The sequence below is a fragment of the Pseudorca crassidens genome, chromosome 5 (genome assembly GCF_039906515.1).
Source record: "Pseudorca crassidens isolate mPseCra1 chromosome 5, mPseCra1.hap1, whole genome shotgun sequence".
Lineage (NCBI taxonomy): Eukaryota > Metazoa > Chordata > Mammalia > Artiodactyla > Delphinidae > Pseudorca > Pseudorca crassidens.
In genome coordinates this window covers 66,066,621-66,094,352 of record NC_090300.1, presented here as the reverse complement: position 1 = coordinate 66,094,352, position 27,732 = coordinate 66,066,621, and the positions used below count along the sequence as shown (strand labels likewise).

At 41.7% G+C, this 27,732-nt stretch overlaps 2 long non-coding RNA genes across 3 annotated transcripts; both read left to right on the top strand.

The window, feature by feature from the left end:
* Positions 1-1,415: 1,415 nt before the first annotated feature.
* Positions 1,416-5,541, top strand: LOC137224960 (uncharacterized). Of its 2 annotated transcripts, XR_010943609.1 has the most exons (6): positions 1,416-1,700; positions 1,840-1,921; positions 2,089-2,235; positions 3,717-3,882; positions 4,795-5,040; positions 5,329-5,541. It is a non-coding gene; the product is annotated as an uncharacterized lncRNA (long non-coding RNA). The 2 variants fall into 2 exon arrangements; XR_010943608.1 differs by lacking the exons at positions 4,795-5,040; positions 5,329-5,541 and having other exon boundaries at positions 1,421-1,700; positions 3,717-4,173.
* A 14,062-nt stretch (positions 5,542-19,603) lies between these two features.
* On the top strand, positions 19,604-27,234 carry LOC137224961 (uncharacterized). The gene is made up of 3 exons (XR_010943610.1): positions 19,604-19,828; positions 25,047-25,104; positions 26,988-27,234. It is a non-coding gene; the product is annotated as an uncharacterized lncRNA (long non-coding RNA).
* Positions 27,235-27,732: the final 498 nt, after the last annotated feature.

Genomic DNA, 27,732 nt, shown 5'->3' with positions numbered 1-27,732 from the left:
ACTGGAACAGAAGCAGAGGTGTCAAGTCCAGGGGCAATCTGCTGAAATTGAGTGATGGTAATATGATTTAAAAAAAAATTTTATTGGAGTATAGTTGATTTATAGTGTTGCGTTAGTTTCAGGTGTACAGCAAAGTGAATCAGTTATACATATACATATATCCACTCTTTTTTTTTTTTAGATTCTTTTCCCATATAGGCCATTACAGCGTATTGAATGGAGTTCCCTGTGCTATACAGCAGGTTCTTATTAGTTTTTTATTTTATATAGAGTGGTGTGTATATGTCAGTCCCAATCTCCCAATTCATCCCCCCCCCCCCCCGTAACATGATGTATTTTATGCAGTGTTTACAATCCAGGTCAGTTTGATCATTTGAAGTAGGTAACTACTGAGGGGAATCCGAGGGTCTTCAGACCAATTTCCTCTCCTTTCAGGGATACAGTATATTGCTGCATATTCTGTCTTCTTGCACACACCACATGGAAGTTCTTGTTCTGCTCTCCAGAGCATTCGTGACAGCCTTTAAGGTCTGAAGGTGGCCAAGCGTCCGTAGCTCCTCCAGCCATTCTTTTACTTCTCTCCAGCCTGCTCCTCTTCCCCACGCAGACAACAGTTGGGACATAGTAAATCATCACTCCCTAGACATACCACACACTTTCAGACTTCCCTGCCTCTGCTCTAGGTCTCTTGCACTTGAAGTCCCCCTGTCCCAAATTCCAGTAGAAATATTGGTCATCCTTTAAGGCCCATCTCTGGTGCCACCTGTTCTGATCCTCTCCTCTCTCCCTCACCCGTTGTGAAGCTGTGCACACCTCCCACATCCTTTATAATGTGACACTAGCACTGTGTTTATACCCAGCCCTTGAATGCAGCTGGATCCTTTGACCAGCTACGGGCTCGGCACATTTGCCCCTTCCCTGCAACAAGCCCCAGCTGCAAAGCACTTGATGAATGGAGATTTTACTGAAGGTTTCACAAAGAGAATTATACAGCATCTCACATCGCAAAACTCCTTAACAATTCCCTTTAAACATCTCTGCTCCCTCACCTCAGCTCCTCCTTTGTACCAACTACTCCTCTTTTCCCACCATACACCCTTTCTCTGGGCCTCTGTCCAGCCACAAGATTGGGGTTCCTCCCCTTCCATGATCTCTGCCACCTTCCCCCTAGACAATCCCCTCTACCCTTCCACCCCGCCCCCCGCCATCTCTTTTTCAGTACTTTGCATTTTCACACTCATCACCTTTCAAACAAGAGAGTTCCACTCTTCAGAAGATACAGAATGCCATAAATAACAAATTATCTCAGCGCACTCCACCGCCACCCTTTTTTCCTCCACAGACATGTTTAACATCTCAGCAAGTCTGTTACACAATAACTCCTCAGAGTGCTGAGTGGAGACAAGAGTGAACACAATACACTATTTGCTCGTGGCACCTGAGCCTCTCCAGTCTTGAGGCCTACCCCTTCCCTCCCTTCTCTGGTGAAGAGAGATGTGACTCATCTCTGCAGCTCTTTTGGATACAGAGGTCTGACTCTCTCTGACTCTATAGTTACCAGGAAGGCTGTCTCACCCAGGCCCAGAGAGTCGTGGGCCCTACTAGGCCAGTTAAACCTTGGAGTCAAACACAGTAGTATTAGGATTTAGCAAGGAAAGACATAGATGGAAAATTTTCCATTTTGAGATCTGGGAAAAGAGGTAAGTCTTCTGCCACCTAGAAGGTGAGCTCCCTACTCCTGCTCCCGAGCTTTTCCTTCTGAAACAAGAAATGTTTCTCTTGGGAGTGGTATGGGTGTAGTGGCAAAGCTTGCTTTGTTCTTGAAACCATCCTTCACAGGTCGAAGTCGATGAGGTGCCAGGAATTGGTACCTAGGTGCCTCGGATCCTGTTTGTGACCAAACTTGCCACACCAGATGCAGGTAAGGATGACTGCTTACCACCGTGAGCCCTGGGCTCTGACTTCAGGGGACTGAGGCATACTTGCCTCCTCCCTGCATGTGATGCTGGTCCCTGTTTTTCTCTTCATTCTTCTGCCCCAAGGACATCTGATTTCACCTCCCTCTCTTCTTCCTGATTACTTCCCCAGTAATGAGAATTTAGGTGGCCCCTCTGGTCTCTGAAGAAACCTGATGTTTCGGAAGTTACTCCTGCCCTGACTGCTCTAGGTAGGCCTGATTCTCCAAGGGACACCTCATAGCACCTTGTCCTATGACTTGCTGCAGAACCCTCTCAGGTATGAACACATATGGAAAGTGTCTTCTCCTGCTCATGGCATCTGGTCACAAGTTTAGGCCAGTTTTTAAAAATGACCATAATCCCACAGGCTGCTCAGCAGTCTGTCCCACAGATGGCTGTGAGTCCACATAGAATTCCTGCTGCTGGTCCCAGCAGACTTTGACTTCATCTCCAGTTTCTTGCCACCCTGTGACATTTAAGAGGCATGTACTAATTCCAACTTGATGTTCCTCTGCTGTCTCTGGCACTCTTCTTCCAAATGCCTGCAGTTTAGGACAGTGTGTCTTGTCCATCTTGTGTCTTGTCCATCCCTTTTGCCTGATGGGCAGCCTTCCCAGAATCCTTCAGTAGGTATGAAAGGGCTAGACCTGACCACGAATATCTGCAGCAGACGTTTCCTATTCTTGAAAGACTCCATCCAGTTTCTTAGGAGATTGTGTTGGTTGAGGTTGGCCCACCTATCTCCAGCCCAAGAATTCTCACTGCTCATTGGATGCTCTGTCTGAAGCATCTGTTGCGAACAGTGCAACCTCCCAAAAACTTTAATGCAGATCTTAGAGCAGTTCCCACACACTGCTAGTCCAGGACCACCCTAATTTGTGCTGTTATTTTTCACTCCCTTACATAGCTTAGCACTTTGACAGTCATGTTCTCTATCTCCCTATGAAGATTTGAAACCTAAGTGTTTCCACTGGCGCTTTAGACTTGAAGAGTCTAGGTTCAAAACTTAGCTTTTTTTCTTACTAGCTATATAGTCTTGTGTAAATTACTTAATCTTTCTCAGTTTTCTCATCTGTAAAAATGAGGATAAAAACATCTACCTCATAGAATTGTTTTGAAGATGAAATGAGAAAAAAAATATAGTGTCTGGGATATAGTAAGTGCTCAATAACAACCAAATTTATTACTATTATTACTGTCCCCTTCCCCACCAATTCTAGCTATGTCCTCTATGCTCTGTCCTTTGCTTTAGGAGGGGTAAAGAAGGAAAGAAAGGAGGAGTAAAAGAACATATAGCCTTTGTAAACTATATTTGATAAAAAAAAATCCTGAAGACATGAAGTGATTTAGAAAAGCTAGAAACCAAAGCCAGACTTTTTGAACATTCACCAGGGTGCTGTCCTCTAACTTCTTTTGTCTTTCCCAATGGGCATTTATAAGATTAAAAAAGAGAGAGACTGCCCACAAGATGTAGAAAAGCAATTTGCCTCTGCTCATAAAATATCCACACTCAAAGGCCACATCGCTGAACTTAAACCATGGTTGCCTTTGAGATGCAGACCAAGGGACTAAGAGTAGGGGTCGAGACCTTTGTTTTTTTCAGTAAGCTTTTGACAATTAAAAAAAACAAAAACAAAAACTACCTACATATATACACTTTTCAAATTAAAAAAAAATGTTTTAAAAAGTGCTTGCCTGACTAATGTGATTAAAAATAAGCACCTGTGCTAACTATTGTGCAATCTCTTTTGCTTCCAGCCCCAGATCTCTCTGCAACTGGCCTAGAAAACAGCGAGGGCTCCTAGGTCACCAGCACACAGGGACAGATACTCGACGCTGCTTGTGACAGCATTGCAAGCACATGCCTGACATACTTTGGAAAGGCTGCCTGGTTCTATTACTGGTGCATGAAAGTTTTGCTCCAGTAGGAAATCTCTAAATTTAGATGATTTTCAGGATGAACTCTGAGTGATCTTTGTCCCCAACACGAGTAAGGAATTGGAGGTCACCTTGCTTTTTACTATTTATTTTTTTAATTTATTTACTTTATTTTAAATGCCAGAGTTGATGTTTTATAATGCAAAACTTTTGAAGATTGCCATTTAAAAAAATAAATTTATTTATTTATTTTCAATAATAAATAATAAATAAATAAATAATGATAAATAAATAAATAATAAATAAATTTATTTTTAATAAATAAATTTGAATCTTCGTTGCTGTGCATGGGCTTTTTCTAGTTGTGGCGGGCGGGGTCTACTCTTCCTTGTGGTGCGTGGGCTTCTCATTGTGGTGGCTTCTCTTGTGCGGAGCACGGGCTCTAGGCGTGCGGGCTTCAGTAGTTGCGGCTTGCAGGCTCTAGAGCGCAGGGTCAGTACGGTTAGTTACTTAGTTGCTCCGCGGCATGTGGTATCTTCCCGGACCAGGGCTCGAACCCGTGTCCTCTGCATTGGCAGGCAGATTCTTAACCACTGTGCCACCAGGGAAGTCCCAAAGAATGGAAAATAAAACAAACAAACACAAGGGAGTATCTAAGATTTCTCCTTTACGGTTCTCATAAAAATTTTACCCTGAGTTCCTTTTTTTTTTTGGCTTGAGTGCGCAAATCATTATTATAATAATACATCATAATAATACTTTGCACACTCAAGTGAAATAAAAACAAATCCAAGGTAAAAGCTCTATGGAGGTGTTTAGGATGAATCCAGTTTAGGGATTTAGTTCTTATATAATATCAAGATGCTTAAAGGTTGCCATTTTAATTGAAGAAAAGACAATTTCACTAATGAGATAATTTTTTTTTCTTTTGCGGTACGTGGGCCTCTCACTGTTGTAGCCTCTCCCGTTGCGGAGCACAGGCTCCGGACGCGCAGGCTCAGCCGCCACGGTTCGAGGGCCTAGCCGCTCCGCGGCATGTGGGATCTTCCCGGACTGGGGCACGAACCCGTTTCCCCTGCATCAGCAGGCTGACTTTCAACCACTGCGCCACCAGGGAAGCCCACTAATGAGAGAATTTTAAGGAATGCTGAATTTAATGGAGAATCAGCTCCTTGAAAGACGAGACTCTACAGAGGATTTTTTGGTATGTGTACAGTCAAGGTATTTTTATTTATGTACTTTAAAAAAATTACTGGGGTGTATTAGACAGTAGAGTTTGTACAGTTTAATGGTTTGATATACGTACACATTGTGAAATGGTTACCACAATCAAGCTAATTAACATACCTATCACCTCAGATAGTTACCGGTTTCTTTTTTCCTTTTTTTTTTTTTAACATAAGTTTATTCTTAAATGTAGAATAGGTACTAAGACTACACTTCAGGGACTTCCCTGGTGGCACAGTGGTCAAGAATCCGCCTGCCGTTGCAGGGGACATGGGTTCGAGCCCTGGTCCGGGAAGATCCCACATGCCAGAGCAACTAAGCCCGTGCGCCTCAGCTACTGAGCCTGCGCCCTAGAGCCCGCGAGCCACAAGTAATGAGCCTGCGTGCCGCAACTACTGAATCCCGTGCGCCTGGAGCCCGTGCTCTACAAGAGAAACCACTACAATGAGAAGCACGCACACAGCAATGAAGACCCAACGCAGCCAGAAATAAATAAATTAATTATTTTTTTAAAAAAAGAATAAGACTACACTTTTCTAGCTATAGGTGGCAACCGATGTTATGGCAGGGGATCCAAATGTTTAAATAGGAATGGAATTAAGGACCATCGTTGCCTCAAGCACAAGGAACAGCTTACTTTTTGCCAGATTTCTTAATTCCATCTGTGACCTGGGGGCCCTTCCCTGAGGCCTTCGCTTTTAGCTCCCTGAGTTTCTTCTGCTCCTCTTTCTGTTTCTGCTTAATGCCTTATCTTCCTCATCCATCTCCTTGGCCTGCTTCTTGGGCTTCTTCTTACCACCTTTGCAGCTGGACATGGTGTCTGCCACTCCTTCCCCAGCTTCTTTCCCTTTCTTATGCAGTGAGAACACTTAACATCTACCCTTTTAGCAAATTTCAAGTATACAACAAAATATTGTTAACTGTAATCATGTTGTTCTACATTAGATCTCTAGAACTCATTCATCATGCATAACTGGAACTTTACATCCTTTGACCCACATCTTTCCGTCCCTCTGCCCCCAGCCCCTGTTAGCACCATTCTGTTCTCTGGTTCTATAGCGTCAACACATTTTAGATTCCACACACAAATGATATCATGCAGTATTTGTCATTCTGTGTTTGGCTTATTTCACTTAGCATAATGTCCCTCACATTCATACATGTTGTTGCAAACAACATTTCATTCTTTTTAAAGGCTGAATAATATTCCATTGTGTATATATAGCCAACAGTGAGTGTTTCTTTATGGAGAATCAGGAAGGTAACTTTGGATTCAGATGGACTGGGTTCAGATCCTGACTCTGCTACCACTGTCAGGGTGACAGTGGATGGTTTATTTAATTGCTCTGAAGCTCAGCTTCTTTGTGTGAAACCTAATAATACCTTCTTATTATGAGAATTAAATGCTTATGAAAAGAGCACATAGACCTCAATAAATGGTTAAGTATTATTCAGCCAGGACATAATGGTTAAGTATTATTTTGTCAAAATATAATGATAATTACTATTATGACAGGACATAATGGTGCATTGACAGATCCTAGCAAAGAAAGATTCTTCCTGTTTAACAAAGAACAACATGGGGTAATGGAAAAAATACATAGAAAAGAGAGGGATCCTGGGGAGCCCTGCCATAACTTACTCAGTCACCCTGGACAAATCACCTAATCTCCTTGAGTCCCAATTTCTTCATCTCTAAAAGGAGCACTGTGCCTTCCACCATGAAGGTGTTTGGGTGAACTATTTCTAAAGGCCTGTCTAGTTTTAGAGGTACAGGAAGTTTGTGTATTTTTTTTTTTTTTGGTACACGGTCCTCTCACTGTTGTGGCCTCTCCCGTTGCGGAGCACAGGCTCCGGACGCGCAGGCTCAGCGGCCATGGCTCACGGGCCCAGCCGCTCCGTGCGGCATGTGGGATCCTCCCGGACCGGGGCACAAACCCATGTCCCCTGCATCGGCAGGCGGACTGTCAGCCACTGCGCCACCAGGGAAGCCCCTTGTATATCTTTTTGATTGAAAGGACTGCAGTGGAAAATTTCTTTTGGTTCAACAAGCACCCAAATCAAGACATTCCTGGGAGCACATAGAATTCTTTGGGAAGGAGTTGGGTGGCTGTAAGAGGCTACGAATGACCAGAAATTAGTTTCCAGCTCTGGGAGTGAAAAGCCTGCTTGATAGGCTAATGGGATTTGGGGGAGGACACGGCTGCTTCCTTTGTGATCAGACTGAACTCGGTTTCTCTACTGAACCTTTAAAACAACTCTCCCACTCCTGAAGCAATACCCTCCACAAAGTCTTTCCAAGCTGGGTCCCTGGACCAGCACGCCCTGCTTATGTAGCCGTACTCTTAAGGGTGGACCCCAGTCAACCACCTTTCCCTCCAAGTCACCCCACTCCTGTACTTCACCTCAGTTTGCCCTGCTCACAGCCCTTCTTGTGGGACTCATTACCCCCCCAAATTCAGCCCTCAGCTCTTTCTATTTTTAACTTCCCACTCAGTGACTTTTGGGAGTGAACAGTCACATGTGCTGGGGAATTTATGACATTACTGGCTCACACTCTCCCTCTTACCTTCTCACTAATAATCCCTTGCTTTAAAAAGAAGAAATTAATAGTTTTTAAAGTTCCCTTCCTCCAAATTTAAAAGTATTACATGCCAACTGTAGGAAACTTTAGAAGGGATAAGGAAGAAATTGGATATCATCTATGATCTTCCAACCGTAAGAGAGCTACTGTTAGCAATATATTTCCAACCTTTTATTTCTTTGTATCTATATTTATAGTGTGTCTATAGCTATTTATACATATTTTTGCATATTTGAATTAATACTTACATGCAAAATAAACTCTTATATATCACCATTTAATAGGTGGCTTTCTGTTTCCTTCTCTCTGATCTGTCTTGATCTTTCACCTCTTGGCAGTCCCAATGACACTGACCTGCAGCTTGGAACTAGCTTACATCAGCATGTTATTACTAAATATTGAGAAGAGTTAGAGTTTTATATGCTAATAAAAAGATATCTGTCCGCAAAGTGAAGATGATTTAGGTTCATCAACTCTTCAGACATGAATACCAGGACAAATTTATTGATGTTTTTTGAATTTCTCAGCATACAATTTCTTTCAGTGTTCCCTTGCTTTTTATTTTTAATTTTATTTTTATATCCCCCTTTTCATTTTTTATTAAACAGAAATTTGCAATAAGGTTAAAGTAAATCTTTCATTAAAATATTACTCATAATGCCATTATGCTACCAATACAACTATTTAAACATTTCATATACATTTCACATAGGCTCAGAATCTGATTACATACTATTATATAAATATATATATTTTTAACTTAAGACTCTATGAGGAATATCTTCTGTGGTGTATTAAGTCCACCCAATTAACTGTTTTTTTTGACTTTATATTAATAATGAGAACAGTAATGGCCAACATTTATTGAGCACTATTCCAGGTGTTTATTAAGTGCTTTGCCTGCATTTTCTTATTTAATCTCCACAGCAACACTGTGAGGTAGCAACTATTATTAGCTAGCCCCCGCTTTTATAAACAGGAAAACTGAGATTCAGGAACATTAACTAGTTTGCCCAAAGGCTGGAGCGTAGAAAATCTGACTCTGGGGTCTGTGCTCCTTCTGAATCATTATACAGTTCTTTTTGCTTAATAATGTGCCTTGGTAGATATGCTATACTTTGTTAAACTACTCCATTGGTTTTGGATACTTATGTTGCATCAAATTTTTTCCCCCAATTTCAATAACTCTGCAATGAATCAGTTTCTGCTTCTCCTGCATGATTTCCTTATGGTTAGTTCTCAGAAATGGAAACGGAAAATAATTTTATTCAAAGGGAGCTTATTGGAGGAGCTGTTGGGAGAAGACAGGAAAATTTATTCAGTTTTTTAGCCACAGGCTCTGTTCCTGAACCCCACACTATGGAGTTGAAGGAGGTGTGGAGGTAGGGATACTGGGGCGTTATGGAATCTCGTCCCTTTCAGGCTGTGTTTGGGGCCTCTCCTACTATGGAACACTGGACTTCCTGTTATTGTAATGTTTATTAAAGACATTTAAACTTATTTTATTTTGTTACCCCCTAAGAAAAGGACTGTCTATTTTTCTTTTTTGTATCCCAGGGCTTAACATAGTGCTCATTACATAGTAAGTGCTTAGTATATGCTTGTTGAGTGAATAATGAAGGTTAGAGAAAGAAAGACCTCTCTTAACTGTGAACTCTCAGTTTCAATTGAATTAACTGTGATAGTAAGGACTAATACCTAGTCAGCGTATGTATTAAGAATCGGGATGGGTTAAGTCTTTTTATTTTTGACACTTTTTGCAGCTTAGCTGACACCGGAAGGTTCTGTCTTCCCAGGGTTAGGAAATTCCTACAGATAAGCAAACAATTCCCCTGGGAAAGCAAACCAACCAACTCAAGATCACACCCCAACCACCTGGTTTATTGGGTGCTCCCAGGACTCTCACCTTTGGGCCACTATTCCCCTGTCTTAATCGCCTCAGGGCTAGGTACCTGGCAACTAGAGACGGCCCCAACGCCCCAGAGTCTGCTGAAATTATTCAAACTAGACAATCCTAAACCTACGTACCCTGCCTCACCTATTCCTTCCTGTGAAAACCGTAATAAAGGGTCTTGCCCACATTTTCCCCTTGATTCTTCTGCCCCCTGATCCACACTAGTGCTTCCCCTTGTGGCCCTGTGTGGCGTGATGTGCCCCCACCTTTTGGGAACTCTGAATAACGAGTTATCTTTTCAATGGCAGTCACCTCCTCCTGTGCTGGCCTCACTATACTTGAATAATAATGAAACCTACATCTTAAAACAGGTACTAAAGTTAACAGTGACTGAGATGATGGTGGGTGAAACATTGTGACGATGTAAGGGGACAGTAGGGCTGCAAGATGTAACTGACAGTAGTAGTAGCATTAACTAACAAGGTATATGGTTAAAAGCCAGGGAGAGGGCATGATAATTATGATAATTAATAGCAATAATAATCACATAAACTTTGCACTTTAATAATATTAATAATCTCACTATTTTATACAGCACTTTCCTACATATTATCTAATTTGTTTCTCACAACACATACCTTTTAGATAACATTATTATCCTGTCTGATTACAGAATGGCCTAGGCCCATTCATAGAACCAGAAATAAGATTGAATATCACCGGATCCAATCTCCTCAATGTACTTGAGGAAGCTGAGGCCCAGTGAGGGTGTGATGGTTAATTTTAAGTGTCAACATGATTGGGCCATGGGGTGCCCAGACATTTGGTGAAACATTATTTCTGGGTGTGTCTGTTAAGGTGTTTCTGGATGAGATTAACGTTTGAATCTGTAGACTGAGTAAAGCAGATTGCCCTTCTCAATGTTCATGGGCTTCACCCAATTGGTTGAAGACCAGAATAAAACAAAAGGTGGAGTAAGAGAGAATTCTCTTTCTGCCTGCTGTCTTTGAGCTGGGACATTGGTCTTCTCCTGCTGTTGGGTCACTTGGGCTGGAGCTATACTATTCATCCTTGCTCTCCGGCTTACCAACTGCAAATCCTGGGGCTTCTCAGCCTCCATAATTGTGTGAGCCAATTCCTTATAATAAATCCCATTGCTTCTGTTTCTCTGGGGAACCCAGACTATTACAGAGGGGAAAGGACTCTGACTTTGCCTTACCCCATCCCTCCTAACTGTGGTCGTAGGTATCCTCTGCTGGCTAAACCCAACCTAATTTAGGAGCCCTCTCAGAGTCCAGTAGGGGACGGGGCAGAACCCCAGCAGCTGGTGGTCTTGGGATCAGTTTCTAAGGTTCCCATCCCATTGAGGTCTGGCTGACACCCCTTGGTTACCACCCAAGGTCCATCCCATTTACCTTAGGCCAGAGGTAAGCCAAGACCCCAGGGTGGGTCCTCTTACCTCTGCTCACAACACTTCACAACAGCACCTGTCAAGGCACCTGAGACAGTACTTAAGAAGGACATGGCTCTTCTGTAGGGTAACTGCCTTCATATCCCTGGGATGCCAAGCTGGCTTGGACTTGGGAACCCAAGAAGGGGATCAAGGTCATCTGAGGTTTCAAGACAGGGGCTTGGTTGTAAACCATTCCCATTCCATTAGTGGGTTCAAAGTGGAACTGGCCACAAGATGAGGATACAGAGGCCTGAATTATTGGTCCAGGTACCTCAGACTTCCCAGGAATGAAATTTGCCCTAGAGTGTAAAGTGAATTTGCAGCCTAGAGGGAGGTAATGTATAAAGCCCTACAGAGCAGGGAGCTGGCCAGTGCTGCTAGACAACTTTACCTCTGTTAGTTTCACAAGTTCTCAACCTTTATTAAAGAACCACTGGGAGCTGGAGGACTCAAGGTCCAGCTGATGGGTCTGACTCCGCTCAGAATCAGAGAACTTCTATTTGAGACAACATCTAATGGTGACAGCAAAGCTTGGTGGGAAAAGAGAGGCAGCGGAAAGTGCAGACAAAGAGAAAGAGCAAAAATGGAGAGCACGCGAATTGCCTGAGCTAGTTTCTGTGCTGTCAACTCTAGCCAGGAGCTACACAAACTCCTGCTGATGTCACCATCAGAAATAAAATCTGACTCCTTTGCATCTCTACCTTCACTAACAAAATGTTGTGTCTATCTGTGTGCTGAGGACAAGATCAAGAGCTGGTGTGAGTGTGCTGGCTGGGTGGGTAGCCAGCAGGGGCAGAGCAGGGAATCAGGGGCTTGGCAGAAGCCAAGGGCTGGGTCACCAAGGGGCTCAGACAGGATCTGGGGGAGCTGTGGGCATAAAGAGGTATCAGATCAGTAAACCCTCAGAGGGAAGCTGAGTTCTCTGATTTACAAAAAGATTCTGAACCAGAGGAGTGGATAAGGCAGAAATGGAGGCTGCAGGGCTGGAGACAGCACCAGAGAATTTCCAAATTTCCCTGAGAGGAGGGCACAGCCCTCCTTGGATCAGGATTTTTCTCCCTTTGTGGAGCACAGGCTCTGGACGCGCAGGCTCAGCGGCCATGGCTCACGGGCCCAGCCGCTGCGCGGCATGTGGGATCTTCCCAGACTGGGGCATAAACCCGTGTCCCCTGCAACGACAGGCGGACTCTCAACCACTGCGCCACCAGGGAAGCCCTGGATCAGGTTTTTTTAGAAAAAGAAATTGGATTAAGTTTAATTAATCAGGGATGGTTCAGGTTTTTGCATTTAAATTTAATTTTAAAATTAATTAAATTTTACAGACAGCTGCACGCACAGGATGGTCTTTCTAGGCCTGCAGGGACCAGACCTCTCAGGGAAGCCCAATGCCCACCTGCATCCTCACTTCCCCAGAGGCCCATGACAGATGGCAGGCTGTACCTTTGGGCAGAGGGGATTCATTTGAGGATCAGGGATCATCTTTGAATTTTTCCTTCAGGACTCAGCCTCCCACCTTTTGGGATAAGAACAAGTGGTGGAATTATAGAAAACATAGAAAGCAGGGTAAAGAAATGGAATAAGCCGCCCACAATTCCACTCTTCAGAGGCAATCACCCTGCTTCTGCACCTGTGGAGTGGGCATAATTACTATAATGGATTGTCATATTAGATGAGGGAGAAGCTATTTTAACATTTTGGTGTGTTTCCTCCTATTCTTTTCATCAAGCATTTTAAAATTGGAATCACACTGTATATATAATTTTTCCCCACATTTGTTCCTTAATAAATATCATGGCTATTCTCATAGCCACAAATATACTGTGTGTGTGTGTGTGTGTGTGTGTGTGTGTGTGTGTCTGTGTGTGTGTGTCTGTGTATGTATGTTCCAGTAAAACTACCTACAGAGCAGATGATGGGTCAGATTTAGTCGTGGGCGGCAGCTGGATGACTCTGGGTGTAGAGAGTCCAATGCCTGGCCTGCCCCAGTGCAGAACAAGGGGCAGCCCCTGATAAAATCACAGCTGACAATGGAAATGATGATGCTCTCCTCCTCAGGGATTCAGAGGTCAACTGGTCACATTTCTACTTACAGGAAACTCACCATCTAAGATGTGTAGGGTGCTGGGGGTTAAACCAGCAAGAGACGAGATTTAAACAGATTGCATTCTGTTTAAATCTGTTCAAGCCCCATTTAGTCTGGGGTTCCCTGGGTCCATATTTAATACCTAACACAGTGGCATGAGTTCTCTGAGAGAGGAAAGTGAGGACCTTATCTCATAACTGAAAATTTCCTGGAAGCCCCAGAAGAGGTGGCTGATTCTTGCCCTCTGTGGCCCTGCCTCTCACCATCATTTTGGAGGGTATCTGGACCGTGCCTCCAGGGCAGGGGAGTGCAGGCAGGAGCCAAGGACTTGGCAAAAATACTTTTTTCAACTGTCACTTTTGATAATTGCTTTATATTCTATCACATGATCAAAATGTAATTTATTTATCCCTTTTCATTATGTGGACTATTTAGGTTGTTTCTAGTTTGCTGTTAAAATACTATAAAGAGCATCTTGGTACATAAATCATTCTCCTAAACTTAAGCTCTTTTGTGAGTATTAGATGGGAGGAAAACTATCTTAACATTTTGGTGTGTTCACTTCTAGTCTTTTTATTTGGCATTTTAAACATGATTGGAATCATACTGAATAAATAATTTTATTCCACCTTTTTTCTTAATAATATATCACAACTCTTCTCATGGTTATGTTTTGTTTACCGATACAACTATGTTAGCATCTGAAAGCTTAAGGCTCTTACTACATATTATCAAGTTGCTTTCCAGATAATTATACCATTTATTTCCAACAAGCTTTCGGTCTCAAACACAGACTTTGATTAAGCTTTTTTTTTTTTTTTTAAATGATTAAGCTTTAACAAGTATTTTTCAACTGAGAAAACCTGGGCTTGGTTTCCTTACTTCCATTTCAGACCTGAGTGGAAGAGCTTGGCCTCCTTGCTCTTGCCTGTTGGTCATGTCCTCTCTGGGGAGTGGGAGTTTGAGAGGAGGGAACACAGGGAGAGACTTGGATTTCCTTTCCCCACCCTATCTGGTACGGCTCATCCAGAGCTGAACCCATGTTCTGATCTTGTCCTCATCTCTCAATCTTGAGCTCTTTTCCCTGGAAGCAGTAGGCTGGTGTAGAAAAATCTTTGGGTTCAAATCCCAGTTCTGGGACTTACTGGCTGAGTGAGGTTAGGCAACCTGAACCTTAGTTTCCAAATCTGTGAAAAGGGCATGATAATAGGCATGTAGTGAGAAGTAGATAAAAGAAACTATGTGAAGCATAGGTGTATTTAACAAATGGTAGTCCTTTCTTATTCTGTTCTTCTGTTATCCAGGGATGGCCTGGAGTTGCCATCTCAGATGAGGCACTGGAATCATCATCGTTCTCATAACTGTGGTATGATTTGTAGGGGAAGGAAGCCACATTCCCTCCATGCTTTTGTACGTTTTGTTCCCCAATTTAGATCAATGATTCTTAAATTATACTATGCATTAGAATCACAAATACTGATGGGCCCAAAACGTAGAATTTCTGATTCTGTAAGTCTGGGGAAGGGTCTGGGAACTTGCATTTCTAACAAGTTCTCAGTTGATGCTGATGCTGCTGGTCTGGAACCACATTTTGAGAACCTCTGGCCTAGACCATTCTACTACTCTTCCTATCCTTTTGGCTGACTCCGACTCATCCTTCAAGTCTCAGCTTTGATTTTATTACCTCTAAAAAGTCTTTCTTAAACCTGAAGTCCAAATTAAGCATCCACCCTCTATACTTTCAAAGCTTCCTGGACCTGCTTGCTCATAGGACTTATGACAATGTTCTGTAATTGTCTTATGACTTTTCTGTATCCCCCAGTAGACTACAACTTATTTGGAAAAGTGACTCTGTCTGTCCTGTCCATGGCTGTGTCTACAGGACCTTGTTTAGTGCCTGGTACATAGTAGGTGCTCAATAAATGCTTGTTGAATGAATGAGTGAGCCAGACCCTGGGTGATTGGAACCAGAGCCTAGGGACTCATGAGGGTGGGGCAGGTAAAGGAGTAAGTTCTAGTGGCCAGTGTCCAGGCACATCTAGGAATTCAGTGCTAAGGAGATAAGCAGAACATTGCAGGAGCTATAGGTCCAGGGACTGGACCTCAAGAGCTTAGTCTACCCTCTGGGTATGGAGAGCAGGGCAGAACCCAGTATCATAGAAACTGAACAGGGACTTAAGACTCAATTTCTGATTAAGATGCTTGATCCATGGATGAACCTCAAGGGCATTATGTTAAATGAAATAAGTCAGACAGAGAAAGACCTAAACCCCGTCTGGGGTCTTTACTGAATGACCCAGGTGCTCAATGGGGTTTCTGCACTCTGCTTGATCAGAACTCAAATGTATCCTAGATCTAGGTGAGCTCTGGGGATTTTCCAGCTTGCAACCGCTGATAATTTCCCAGGATTGTTGTAAGGATTCTTATTAAATCAAATTATTCATATGAAGAATATTGCAGGGGGTTGTTACCAAGCAAGGATACATGAGGGGCTTCTGGGGTGCTGGCAATCAATATATTTTTTTATCTGGGTGGTGGTTACATGTGTGTTCACTTTACTTGTTAAACTGAACATGTTCTGTGTATATGTTATATACCACAATAAAAATTAAAGGAGAGAATATAGCATTGTGTTGACATACGGTAGGTGCTTAATGAATGGTAGTCAGCCTGATTAAATGAGATAAGATATGTAAAATGCTTGACACAGAATCCAACACACAATGGGTTCAGAATCATTTCCTGTAAGTAAACTTTTATGCAAGTATAACCTACAAAAAGACAAATACACAAAGCATAAACACACAGTTCAATGAATTTTTCTTAGTGTGAACACACTTGAGTAACCAATAACCATGTCAAGGAATAGAACTGAATTGCTGTTATAAAAGGGTATGAAATGGGATTTTTCTGACGTCTCAGAATTTTGGCTAAATTCTCAAAGCCAGTGATAAACACCTCTCCCCCTTCTAAAGAATGTTGTTAGACATACCTTTAGGGCCTCCTAAAAGATCGCAGAGATGGTCCTGTGACTATCAGCCTCTGTCACCCACCTCCAGCCTCATAGGAGACTAGGATTTCAAAGGCGGCTCATTTGAGAGTCTGCCTAGGAGGGAGTGATGTGGTTAAGTGATGGACTGACAAGGGATTACAGCCCCCATGCTTCCAAAGAACCAGAGCTTAGGGCTAAGAGAGTTTGAGGGAAGCCTGACATACAGACCCTGGGAGTGAGGTTAGGGACCAGTGTTTTCTTCCAGCCTGAAGAATTCTGAAAGTAGAAGGCAGGCTGGAGAAGACTATGATGGTATAGTTAGAGAGAGGGCAATAGTTTGGTGGGGTAAGGATGGTGAGTTCCCTGGCCAAATGGAAGCTGAAGTGGGCAGTGGGCTTTCAGTTGCCTTGCTGGGGTCCTGTCCCAGAGGGCTACCTGTCAGGACTCCAGCAGTATGAGGAAGTGGTGGTTATCTCCAGAGGTCAGGAGATGCAGGGGTGGATTCTAGTAGATTAACCAGAGAGTACAGGACATCACCCACATCAGGGAACCATGCACTACAAAGATACTATGATGGCCTCTGAAGAACCCACAGACGTTTCCCCTCTAAAGACCTAGTATGTGAACCTCAGCCAACTAAGTTAGTCAAGAGAGACCACAGACTGCACCAGCCTGAGTTAAAAGAACTTTCCCTTCCCTTCCCCTTCCCTTTCCCCTAACCCAACCCTAGAAGAGCCAGAAGATGAGGTGGATGAGGTGAAACAAGGGTTGACATTGCAGACCACACATGTGTTCTTACCCAGTGTTGATTCCCAAGCCACTGGTCAAGCCTCGGGGGGAGGTGGAGAGAAGTATTGAATTGGATGTGAGTTTTTTAACTTACTATGGACTGGACTTTTTTAAGGTCCCCAGTAGAGGCTATTCCTATAACCACAAGAGCCTGAAAATCATTAAGATCTTCCTGAGATTCTGTCCAGGGGCTAAAAAAAGAGATCCGGTGAGGCATGTTAAAGGACAGTGTTAGGAGAAAAATAAAGCCATTTCTTGTTTGTACCTCTTGAGTTCAGCCCAGTGTGTGTGTGTGTGTGTGTGTGTGTGTGTGAACCCATACGCACAGGCACCCATTGCATTAGCTTGGCTATGACAGAGCATGGAGAATTTCTCTTCCACTATAAGGTGCACTTTTGTAGGGATTAGAATTCATTAAGTCCTGTCTCTCTCCTGCGGACAGTCCTAGGTAAATGCGGGTAGTTTCTTTCTCTCCTCTTTCATTATCAATTTGTATCTGAAGGTTTTCCTGATGATTCTCAGATCATTTAAATATCTACAGTTCCTCCCCAACCAGTTACATTTTAAATTCATGTCTTCGACATATCAAAGGCATTCTGGGTCCCTTCACAGAAATTGATGAAGCAATTACATTCATCAACAATGCATGTACAGGTTATGATTGCATAATAGCAATATTGGTCTTTCTGTATTTATCTCAGAATTTGTGAAATAAAATAAAACCATTGAAACTACATATTTATTATATTTCACATAGAAAAAAATTTTAAACATCCCACTAGTCGCTCCTGGTGTGGCTGTTCCCTTGGACTTCAGTTCCCTTGGACTTCAGTTCCCTCATCTGGAGAAGGGGGATGTCGTCATAGCGGTCTCCTGGAGTTGCCAGATCCACCGGCTTCAGTGTCTTTCTACCCTGCTCAGCTCTCAGGAGTGAGTTTTCAGGACCACTTGTCGCAGCAGTTTTGAATTCTCTTTCCCAGCTCTTGAAAGATGTGCTTGGTCCCTTCCGCAGCAGAGAGATCTGCTTCTTTGGTGGGGAGGCATGGGGGATGGGTAGATGTGATGGGAAGAGGCAGGGAGGGGGGCGACTGGCAGGAATTGATTGAATAAGAGGGAGGATTTGTGACAAGGGTGTCAAAGAGACAGAGAAAGTACAGAGAAAGGGTTTGGAGAGAGAGCCAAGAAGGGTGCATGAAGCTTTTGATTAAAAATGGTATTACATCAACAAAAACACTGGTATTTAGGTGATTAAAAAAGAGTACAGTGTTGAAATTTTGTATAGCAATCACAATTACAAATCTTGGGGCTTCCCTTGTGGCACAGTGGTTAAGAAGCCGCCTGTCAATGCAGGGGACATGGGTTCGAGCCCTGGTCTGGGAAGATCCCACATGGCTCAACTAAGCCCGTGCGCCACAACTACTGAGCCCACGTGCCACAACTACTGAAGCTCACGAGCCTAGAGTCAGTGCTCCACAACAAGAGAAGCCACCACAGTGAAGCCTGCACAGCACAACGAAGAGTAGCCCCCGCTCACCTCAACTAGAGAAAGCCCGTGCACAGCAACGAAGACCCAACATAGCCAAAAATAAAATAGATAAATTTAAGGAAAAAAATTACAAATCTTCCTGGGAAGATCTCTATAGGCGGCCAGTAATAGAGAATTTTATTCTGAATACCTCATCCTTTTGGTCTCAAAGATTTATGTCTTCTGACTTTTTCTACAAACTTTGGGGTTTGCCCTATTTGGATCCTGAAATTCCATGATAAAGTGGAAAGAGTTTTTGAAAGGTATTGGAGTCAAACAGACCTGATTTGTCTGTCTGCTATTATTAATTGCAGAGCCCATCACATAACCTCTCTGAGCCTTAATTTCTCCATCTGTAAATATGTACCTAAGATACAGACTATTAAGCAATTAAATGAAAGTACAAAATAGAATATTTAAAACACCCAGCACAGTACCTGACACACAGCAAGTGCTCAATAGGTGGTTAAAATTGTTAATATGGTTTTGTCTAGTATTCCATCAAACTAAAGTGTCTTAGTTTGATTAAATACTTACTGTAGCTGTAGTTTTTGAAGTTTCTCAGTTTTCTAAGATTTGTTTGTCTAAACTATTCAAAACAGTACTAGCATAAAAGCTTTTGCCCAGAATGCAAACTTCTTTGGTGCTGTATTCCTAGAAGTGAAATAATTAGGTCAAATGTGTCAACAGCTTTGTAGCCTGCCAGTTGGTGCTAAGAAAAATTGGACCAATTTGAAATGCAAATGTGACACTTCGGTGTATTTATTTCCAAAGTCTGGGCAATAAGGATACTTTAAAAATGTTTACATTTGTGGTGGCTGCTGAGACCTGCTTTTATATAAGGTTCAAATTCTCAGAATTTTTATGAGCTTTTTCAGTCACATTTGCCTTGTATACTTTTCCCCAGTCTGCATATTTGTGGTTGGGTCCTATTCCATTGCACTGAGGTTTTGGTATATATCTATGTATAAAATGTATCTCTAATAATATAAATGCATTTTATTTTTCTTTAATAATCTTAAACTTATCTATCATACACAAAAATAAAAATTTTATTAAAATATTTAGTTCTTTAATACACCTGCAGCTTAAAATAGTGAACAGTGTGTGTTAAAGACAATATTAATTCATTTGCCAATATTTATTTAATGTTTCATATGTGTTACTTATTTTGTGTAGTAGGTGCTTCACGTCTGGTGTTTTGAATTTATTTCTGGGTTCTTGGCTCTTTTTTTTTTTTTTTTTTGCTGTACGTGGGTCTCTCACTGTTGTGGCCTCCCCCGTTGCAGAGCACAGGCTCCGGACGTGCAGGCTCAACGGCTATGGCTCACAGGCCCAGCCACTCCGCGGCATGTGGGATCTTCCCAGACCGGGGCACGAACCCGTGTCCCCTGCATCGGCAGGCGGACTTTCAACCACTGCGCCACCAGGGAAGCCCTCTTATGGTATTTTAATTGTTATCTCCTGTAATCTCTATCTAAACTTTGGGTGAATGTTCCTCCCATTTTAGTTTATCTGTATGTTCTGATTTTTTTCTGTAGTGAACATGCAGGAACAGTATACACTTAAAAATAAGAAAAATATGATATATAGGATCTTTAGTGGTAATGAAATGAAGAATAAGAGGGCAGCATGATTGTAACTTCATGATTTAGTGTTGATTAAAATAGGCAGAGAAGAGTGGACCATCATCTCACTGGTTTCTGTACATAGGTTCCCCAAGATCTCCTGTGTGTTGAGGACTGGAACATTTTACTCTTCTTGATTACAACCCTCAAAGAACTGCATAAGACTCGCATGACCAGAAATAGTCTTGGCACAATATAGGTAGTATGTATTTGCTAAATACATAGTAGTGTTACCTTGATTTTTTTTTCTTTTTTTCTTTTGTCCTGACTAATAATATTTGCCATAATTATTAGTGGTATTTTAAATAAAATGGGTGATTCCTGTCTGATTTCCGTGAGCTGACTTTGCTTCCAGACATGATTAAATAATAGGGATTGGATTTACCTTCTAGCCTTTAACAGCTAAAACACTGGACAAAGTATATAACAACAGTTTTTGGAATTTGGTCAGCAGATAGGACAGATCTGCGGCCCCTGAGAGAAGGAAAACAAATGAGGTGAGTTTTACAGTTGACTCAGTGTGCCGCCTGGATGGACTCAGTGCAGGGAGAAGGAACTCTCTGAGCTAAAAATGTAAACTGGAGTTCAGAGAGGTTAATGTAGCTAGAACTCATGGGGGCAGAGTACTGGAGAGGAGGGAAATGCACAAAGAAAGAGCTCTGGATATTTTCAGAGAGATTCCCTTAAGCCTTTGGCTGAGTGACCTGCACATGTGTGAGAGGAAACTACTGAGGCCATGGAAAGGATCACCACAAAGCAGTAAATTGAACAATTCCTGGAATTCACACAGAGCTGGGCATAGTTTGTGTTCCAGCAGCCAGAGTAGAAAGATCTCATAATTTCTAAAGCATCAACTAGAGATGCCAGAAGGGTATTTCCTTAGTAGTGAGACTAAATTCTCCCTGGACTAAAGGCAGCTCTGCCTTCAAAGAAAGCTTTGAAAAGAACAAACTGATTCTAGGTAACTTAACTGTACACCAGAACAAAATCCAACACTAATTGAGGAAATTAAACAAAACCCAGCACTCAAGTATAAAATTCACAGTGTCGGGCATCCAATAAAAAAATTACCAGGTATGCAAAGAAGTGGGAAAATATGATCCACAAGCAAGAGAAAGGTCAACCAATAGTAACAGACCCAGAAATGACAGAGATGATGGAATGAGAAGACAAAAATGTTAAAGCAGCTTTTATAAATATATTATATATGGTTAAGAAGGTAAAGGAACACCTGAGATAGAAATGGAAGATGCAAAATGGATCCAAATGGAACTTTTAAAGATGAAAAATACAATATGTAAAATGAAAACGTAGTAGATGAGATTAACAGCAGATAAGATACTACAGAAGAAAGAAAAATCAGTGAACCTGAAGCCATAGCAATTCAAATTCAAAATGAGGCACAAAGAGAAAAAAATACTGAAAAGTTTTATCATGAGATTGCAGCAATTCAGTTACTTACATCTTTAGGCTCCAATTCTAATTCTAGTTCTCTTGCTGTTTCCACCACTGCAGATATTTCCTCCACTGAAGACTTGAACCCCTCAAAGTCATCTATGAAGGCTGGAATCAACTTCTTTCAAACTCCTGTTAACATTGGTATTTTGACCTCTTCCCATGAACCATGAATGTTCTTAATGGAACATAGAATGGAGAATCCTTTCCAGATGGTTTTCAATTTACTTTGCCCAGATCTATCAGAGGAATCACTCACTATCTCTGGCAGCTATAGCCTTATGAAATGTTGCTTTCTTTCTGGCTGTTTTGTTCCCTTATTCCTTTTTTTCTCTCTTGCAGTCTTCTTTGTGAACGGATGATTTTTCATAATGGTGTGCTTTGATTCCTTTCTCTTTATATTTTGTGTATCTACTGTAGGTTTTTAATTTGTGATTACCATAGGCTTACACAAAATGTTCTATGGATATAACAGTCCGTTTTATGCTGATAACAATTTAACTTTGATCATATATAAAAATGGTACCCTTTTACTCTGCCCCCACATTTTATGTTTTTGACATCACAACTTAACATCTTTTTATATTGTGTATCCATTAACAAATTATTATAGATATGTTTATTTTTAATACTTTTGGCCTTTAACTTTATATTGAGTTAAGTGATTAACACAGCACCATATTCTAATATTAGAGTATTCTGAATTTGACAGTATACATACCTTTACTAGCATGTTGTATATTTTCATGTTACTAACAGCATCCTTTCATTTCAACTTGAAGAATTCCTTTCAGCATTTCTTGTAAAGCAGTTCTAGTGGTGACGAACTCTCTCAGGTTTTGCTTGTCTGGAGAAGTCTTCTTCATTTCTAAAGGACAACTTTGTTTTTGTTTTTGTTTTTGCGGTACGCGGGCCTCTCACTGTTGTGGCCTCATCCGTTGCGGAGCACAGGCTCCGGACGCGCAGGCTCAGCGGCCATGGCTCACGGGCCCAGCCGCTCCGCGGCATGTGGGATCTTCCCAGACTGGGGCACGAACCCTTGTCCCCTGCATCGGCAGGCGGACTCTCAACCACTGCGCCACCAGGGAAGCCCTAAAGGACAACTTTGATGGGTAAAGTATTGACTGGCAGTTTTTTTCTCACAGCACTTTGAATATATCATCTCAGTCTCTCCTTGCCTGCAAGGTTTTTGCTGAGAAATCCACTGATAGTCTTATGGGAGTTTCCTTGTATGTGAGGATTTTTTTCTCTTGCTGCTTTTAAAATTCTTTTTAACTTTGAATTTAGAATGTTTTATTATATCTTGGATAAGATCTTTTTGAGTTGAACTATTTTGGGGACCTGTGATTTTCATGAACTTGTATGTCTAAATCTCTCCCCAGATTTAGTAAGTTCTCAGTCATTATTTATTTAAATAAGCTTTCCCCCCCTTTCTCCTTCTCTTCTCCTTCTGTGACTCTAATAATGCCTAGAATATTATCTTAATGGTGTTCCATAGATCACCTAAACTTTCTTCACTCTTTTTCGTTCATTTTTCCCTTGTTCTCTGGATAATTTTAAATGACCTGTCTTCTACTTCACAGATTTTTTCTGCTTGATCCAATCTGCTGTTGATGCTCTTTATTGTGTTTTGCATTTCATTCATTACATTCTTCATCCTAGAATATCTACTTAGTTCTTTTTTATGATTCCTATCTCTCTTTTAAACTTCCCACTTTGTTCAAGTATTGTTTTCCCAATGTTGTTGAATTGTGTTTCTGTGTTTCCTTGTAGTTCACTGAACTTCCTTAAAACAACTATTTTGAACTCTTTATTGGGCAAATCACAGTTCTCCAATTCTTTGGTGTCAGTCACTGGAAAATTATTGTATTCTTTTGGTAGTGCCATGTTTCCTTGATTTTTCATGTTTCTTTAAGTCTTGCATTGTTATCTTCGCATTTGAAGAAGCAGTCACCTCTTTCAGTCCTTGTTGACTGGCTTGGGAGAGAAATAGAACTACCTCTGTCAGCCCTGTTAGGGATTCTGACACTTTCTCAGACATTTTCTATGGATATCTCTACTCCACATTTCTTGTTCTTTCTTGGTGGGGGTAATTCTTTATTTTTTTTTTTGGTGGAGTTTAGTTTTCTTTATTTCTAGTGCAAGTTATGGGAAGTGAATCTTGAGAGAACAGTTCACAACGTGAATGTGATGATCAATACAATACAATTAGCTTAATTTCCACCCTGGAGGAGATCTTCAGTCAAGACATCAACACCCCTCACGTTGAGTGCATGACCATCTAAATGCAGAACAAGTTCGATTACCCTGTTTATAAAGAACTGCTAGCAGTGACACAAAGAACTCAATGATAGTGTCCTAGAGCATCAAAGAAACTAGGAAAATAAGCACTGTGAAAACTGATGAAATGACATTAATTTGAGCTTGGGACAGTCATTTAACCTCTGTTGGTGAAAATTTCATAATCCTTTTCATTCAAATATCTTGTTGTTCTAAGAAGTTAAATACATTTGCAAAAATTAACAATATCCCAACGAATCAACAAAAAAACCCTCCTGACACTAATAAGCAATTACGGCAAAGTTACAGCATCCAAGGTTAATAAATAAAAGTCAATCGCTTTCCAATATACTGGCAACGAACAAGTGGAATTTGAAATTAAAAACACGATACCATTTACATTAACAGCCTCCCTAATAAAATACTTAGGTGTAAATCTAACAAAAGACTTAAAGATTTATATGAGAAAACTACAACATCCTGATGAATGAAATCAAATAACTAAATGAATTGAGAGACAGTCTACATTCATGGATGGTAAGGCTCAAAAGTGTCAATTTGTCAGTTCTTTCTAACTTGATCTATAGATTCCACACAACCCCCCATCAAAATCCCAGCAAGCTATTTTGTGGATTGTGACAAACTGATCCTGAAGTTTTTAAGGAGAGTCAAAAGACCCAGAAGAATCAACACAGCATTGAAGGAGAAGAACAAAATTGAGGACTGATGCTACCTGAATTCAAGATTTACTAGAAAGCCACAGTAATCAAGACAGTGCGGCACTGGTGAAATAACAGACAGATCAATGAAACAAAATAGAAAGCCCAGGCTCACACATACAGTCAACTGTTTTTGACAAAGGAGCAGTATAATGGAGCAAATGTAGCTTTTCCAACAAATGATGCTGGAACAGCTGGGCACCCACATACAGAAAAAAAAAAAAAAAAGAATCTAGACACAAACCTTACATGCTTCACAAAAATCAAATCAAAATGGATCATAGACCCAAACATAAAACTCCTAGAAGTTAACATAGGAGAAAACCTAGATGACATTGGGTAGGGGGATGACTTTTTATATACAACACCAAAGGCACAATTCATGAAAGAAAGTCCTGATAGGCTGGACTTCATTAACATTTAAAACTATTCTTGCCAGTGATTGCCCGTCACTTTGCAGCTCCCGTTTGAGCATCATTAGGTTTCCTGGTTATGCGCCCATCACCAGGCCAAGACGTTCTCAGTAATCCTGATGGTCTTCTTATTCTTTTCCTTCTCCTCCTCCTCCTCCTCTTTTGCAGCAACCTAGTTCTGGAGGCTGGAGGTCCAAGATCAAGGGGCCGGCAGATTCGGTGTCTGGTGAGGACCCACTTCCCGGTTCATAGATGGCGTCTTCGCGCTCTGTCCTCACATGGAGGAAGGGGTGGTGGGGGTAATTCTGAAGATTGTATGCAGAACCAGGCTGGATGCTGATAGCCTCCTGTTTGCTTCCCCTAGGGTGGTGCTTAAAGCACAAGTTTGTTTACTTTCTCCCAGTCCTGAAGTGCTGGGCCGGCTTTCTGTGTGTGCTCGCTAGTTGTCTGCAAAGGCTCACTCTCCCTTCCCTCCAGGGTGCGCACACAGGGAGCCTGCAACGGGGTAGGGTGTGTGTGGGTGAGACATGTGGAGCATTGTGGGTTCCTGTGGGCCATTTGGGGGATCTGCAGGTGAGGTATCCCTGACAGCTCGTGGAAAGTCTTCCTGATGGAGTCCATGACGCAGTTAATAGGACCTCTGTCCCTTTGATACCCTCCAAGAGCCCCGTTTGCTGGTCTATCGGCCACTTTCTGTCCCCAAGTCCTGCAGCACTCAGAAATATTCTAGATGCGGTGAGAAAGAAGTGGGTCTCTTTGGCAGCATCTTACACAGCTGGGGAAGCTAGGTACACACTCTCACTTTCTCCTGTGGGAGAAATCATGGGCTGAGTAGGTCTCTATTGGCACTGAGTTGTGCTGCCTTGGGGGAGGGGTGACACAGGTAAAGTGAAACTGTTTCCTCTTACTCTCATCAATGTGTCCAACATAAGATTTTTTTTTTCTCCAACTGTGTTCTGTAACTTCTCCATTGGACTCCTGGAATTCCACAGAGGCACTCTTGTCCATGGGTGATTGTCAGAATCAGTGACCTTTGGGGGTAAGATAGTAGAAAACTCCTATTTCACCATTTTTTTTTTTTTTTTTTTCTGTTACGCGGGCCTCTCACTGTTGCAGCCTCTCCCGTTGCGGAGCACAGGCTCCGGACGCGTAGGCTCAGCGGCCATGGCTCACAGGCCCAGCCGCTCCGCGGCATGTGGGATCTTCCCAGACTGGGGCACGAACCCGTGTCCCCTGCATCGGCAGGCGGACTCTCAACCACTGCGCCACCAGGGAAGCCCTATTTCACCATTTTGATGATGTCACTCTGTGTGTTGTGGTCAGAAACACTTTGAAAGCATTAGTCAGTCTATATAAGTGCTTAACATATCAAAGAAACAAAGATCAGACCCAGGAACTCAAGAAAGTGTATTGTTGAAATTTAGCATTGTTCTTGTTGCCAGTTGCTCTCTATACTTTAGTAGGCCCTGCGGGCTTCATTGTCATTTTAGAGAAGATTTAATTCAAAGTTCCAGAAACTCACTTAAACTTTCATAAACTAAATAAAGACACAAGTCTACAAGGGTATTTCAGAGAACCAAATGAAAGAGAGCCTCTGAGGTACCAGATTAGGTGCTGGAAAGCCACCAGAAACCAAGCTGTCTCTCCTTCCTTATCTCTCTTTTTGAGGCTCCATGGTCTTTTATTTCTGTTCTCTCTGAGAGTGTGCTTCATTCTTTTCTTTCCTTTGCTTTTTTGTCTGCTCTGTGTCCCATCAATCCTCGTAAGTACCCATAAAGCCTGACTAGAATGGCTATATACAATTCCAAATTACCATAGGAGAAAATCTGATTGGCCCAGCTTGGCTGAGTGTCTGTCTCTGGGCCAATCAAATGTGGCCAAGAAAGTGAAATCAGCAAGAACATGTATATGGAAATTACCCCCATGAGAAGGGGCAGTTTTCAGGGGAGAATCCCAAAAGGAGTCTCCTACAACCATAAATTATTATTATTATTTTTTAATTGGGGTATAGTTGCCTTACTATGTTGTGTTAGTTTCTGCTGTACAGTGAAGTGAATCAGCTGTGTGTATACATATAACCCCTCTTTTTTGGATTTCCTTCCCATTTAGGTCACCACAGAGCACTGAGTAGAGTTCCACACAGCCATATATTGTTGATGTTCATTGCAAGGACTCATCATCTGGAGAAAGATCATCACAAAAATATTTAATTAATTAATAACTGCCCTATTCTAAAAAAGAATGTGAGACAGCTGAATCTTAAAGTATGCACAGGTGCAAATTTTAATATAACAAACCCGGAGAGTAAATTAATTTAGTATTAAAATTCTTTACTCTAAATCATTAAAAATTTCAAGTGTGACTTAGTTTAATTTATTGTTCTAAGTGGGAAGTATCATTCCTAGTGATGACAGGTAAGTGTGAAGATTTTAGAAAGTGAGTATTTGGCTGGTTTGTTTCTCTTTACTTAAACACGGTCTATAGTTTAGCCAAAATTACGTTAGTAAGAAAATGTGGTAAAACAAGAACTAGTAAATCAATTTGAATGTAATCAACAAAGGGAGCTGGTTTTAGATATTTAAAATATTTTGGTTAATTGTAACGTTTTAGTTAACGAATTGTTAAAATTTTATAGGGAAATGAAACTCAGTTGTCTGGCTTTTACCAGGTGTTCCTATATGACTGAAGATAATCGTACCTAATAGCCTGTGTGTCAAACATTTTAGGCTACATATCTTGTTTTACTGTTAAATGAGTAGGGGAAGTGAAATGTGGAACAAATCATTACTCTGGACAGGAAGCAATAGAAAGGCAAATCAACATTGTTCTTCACTTGGTCCTTGGCGTTGTTTTT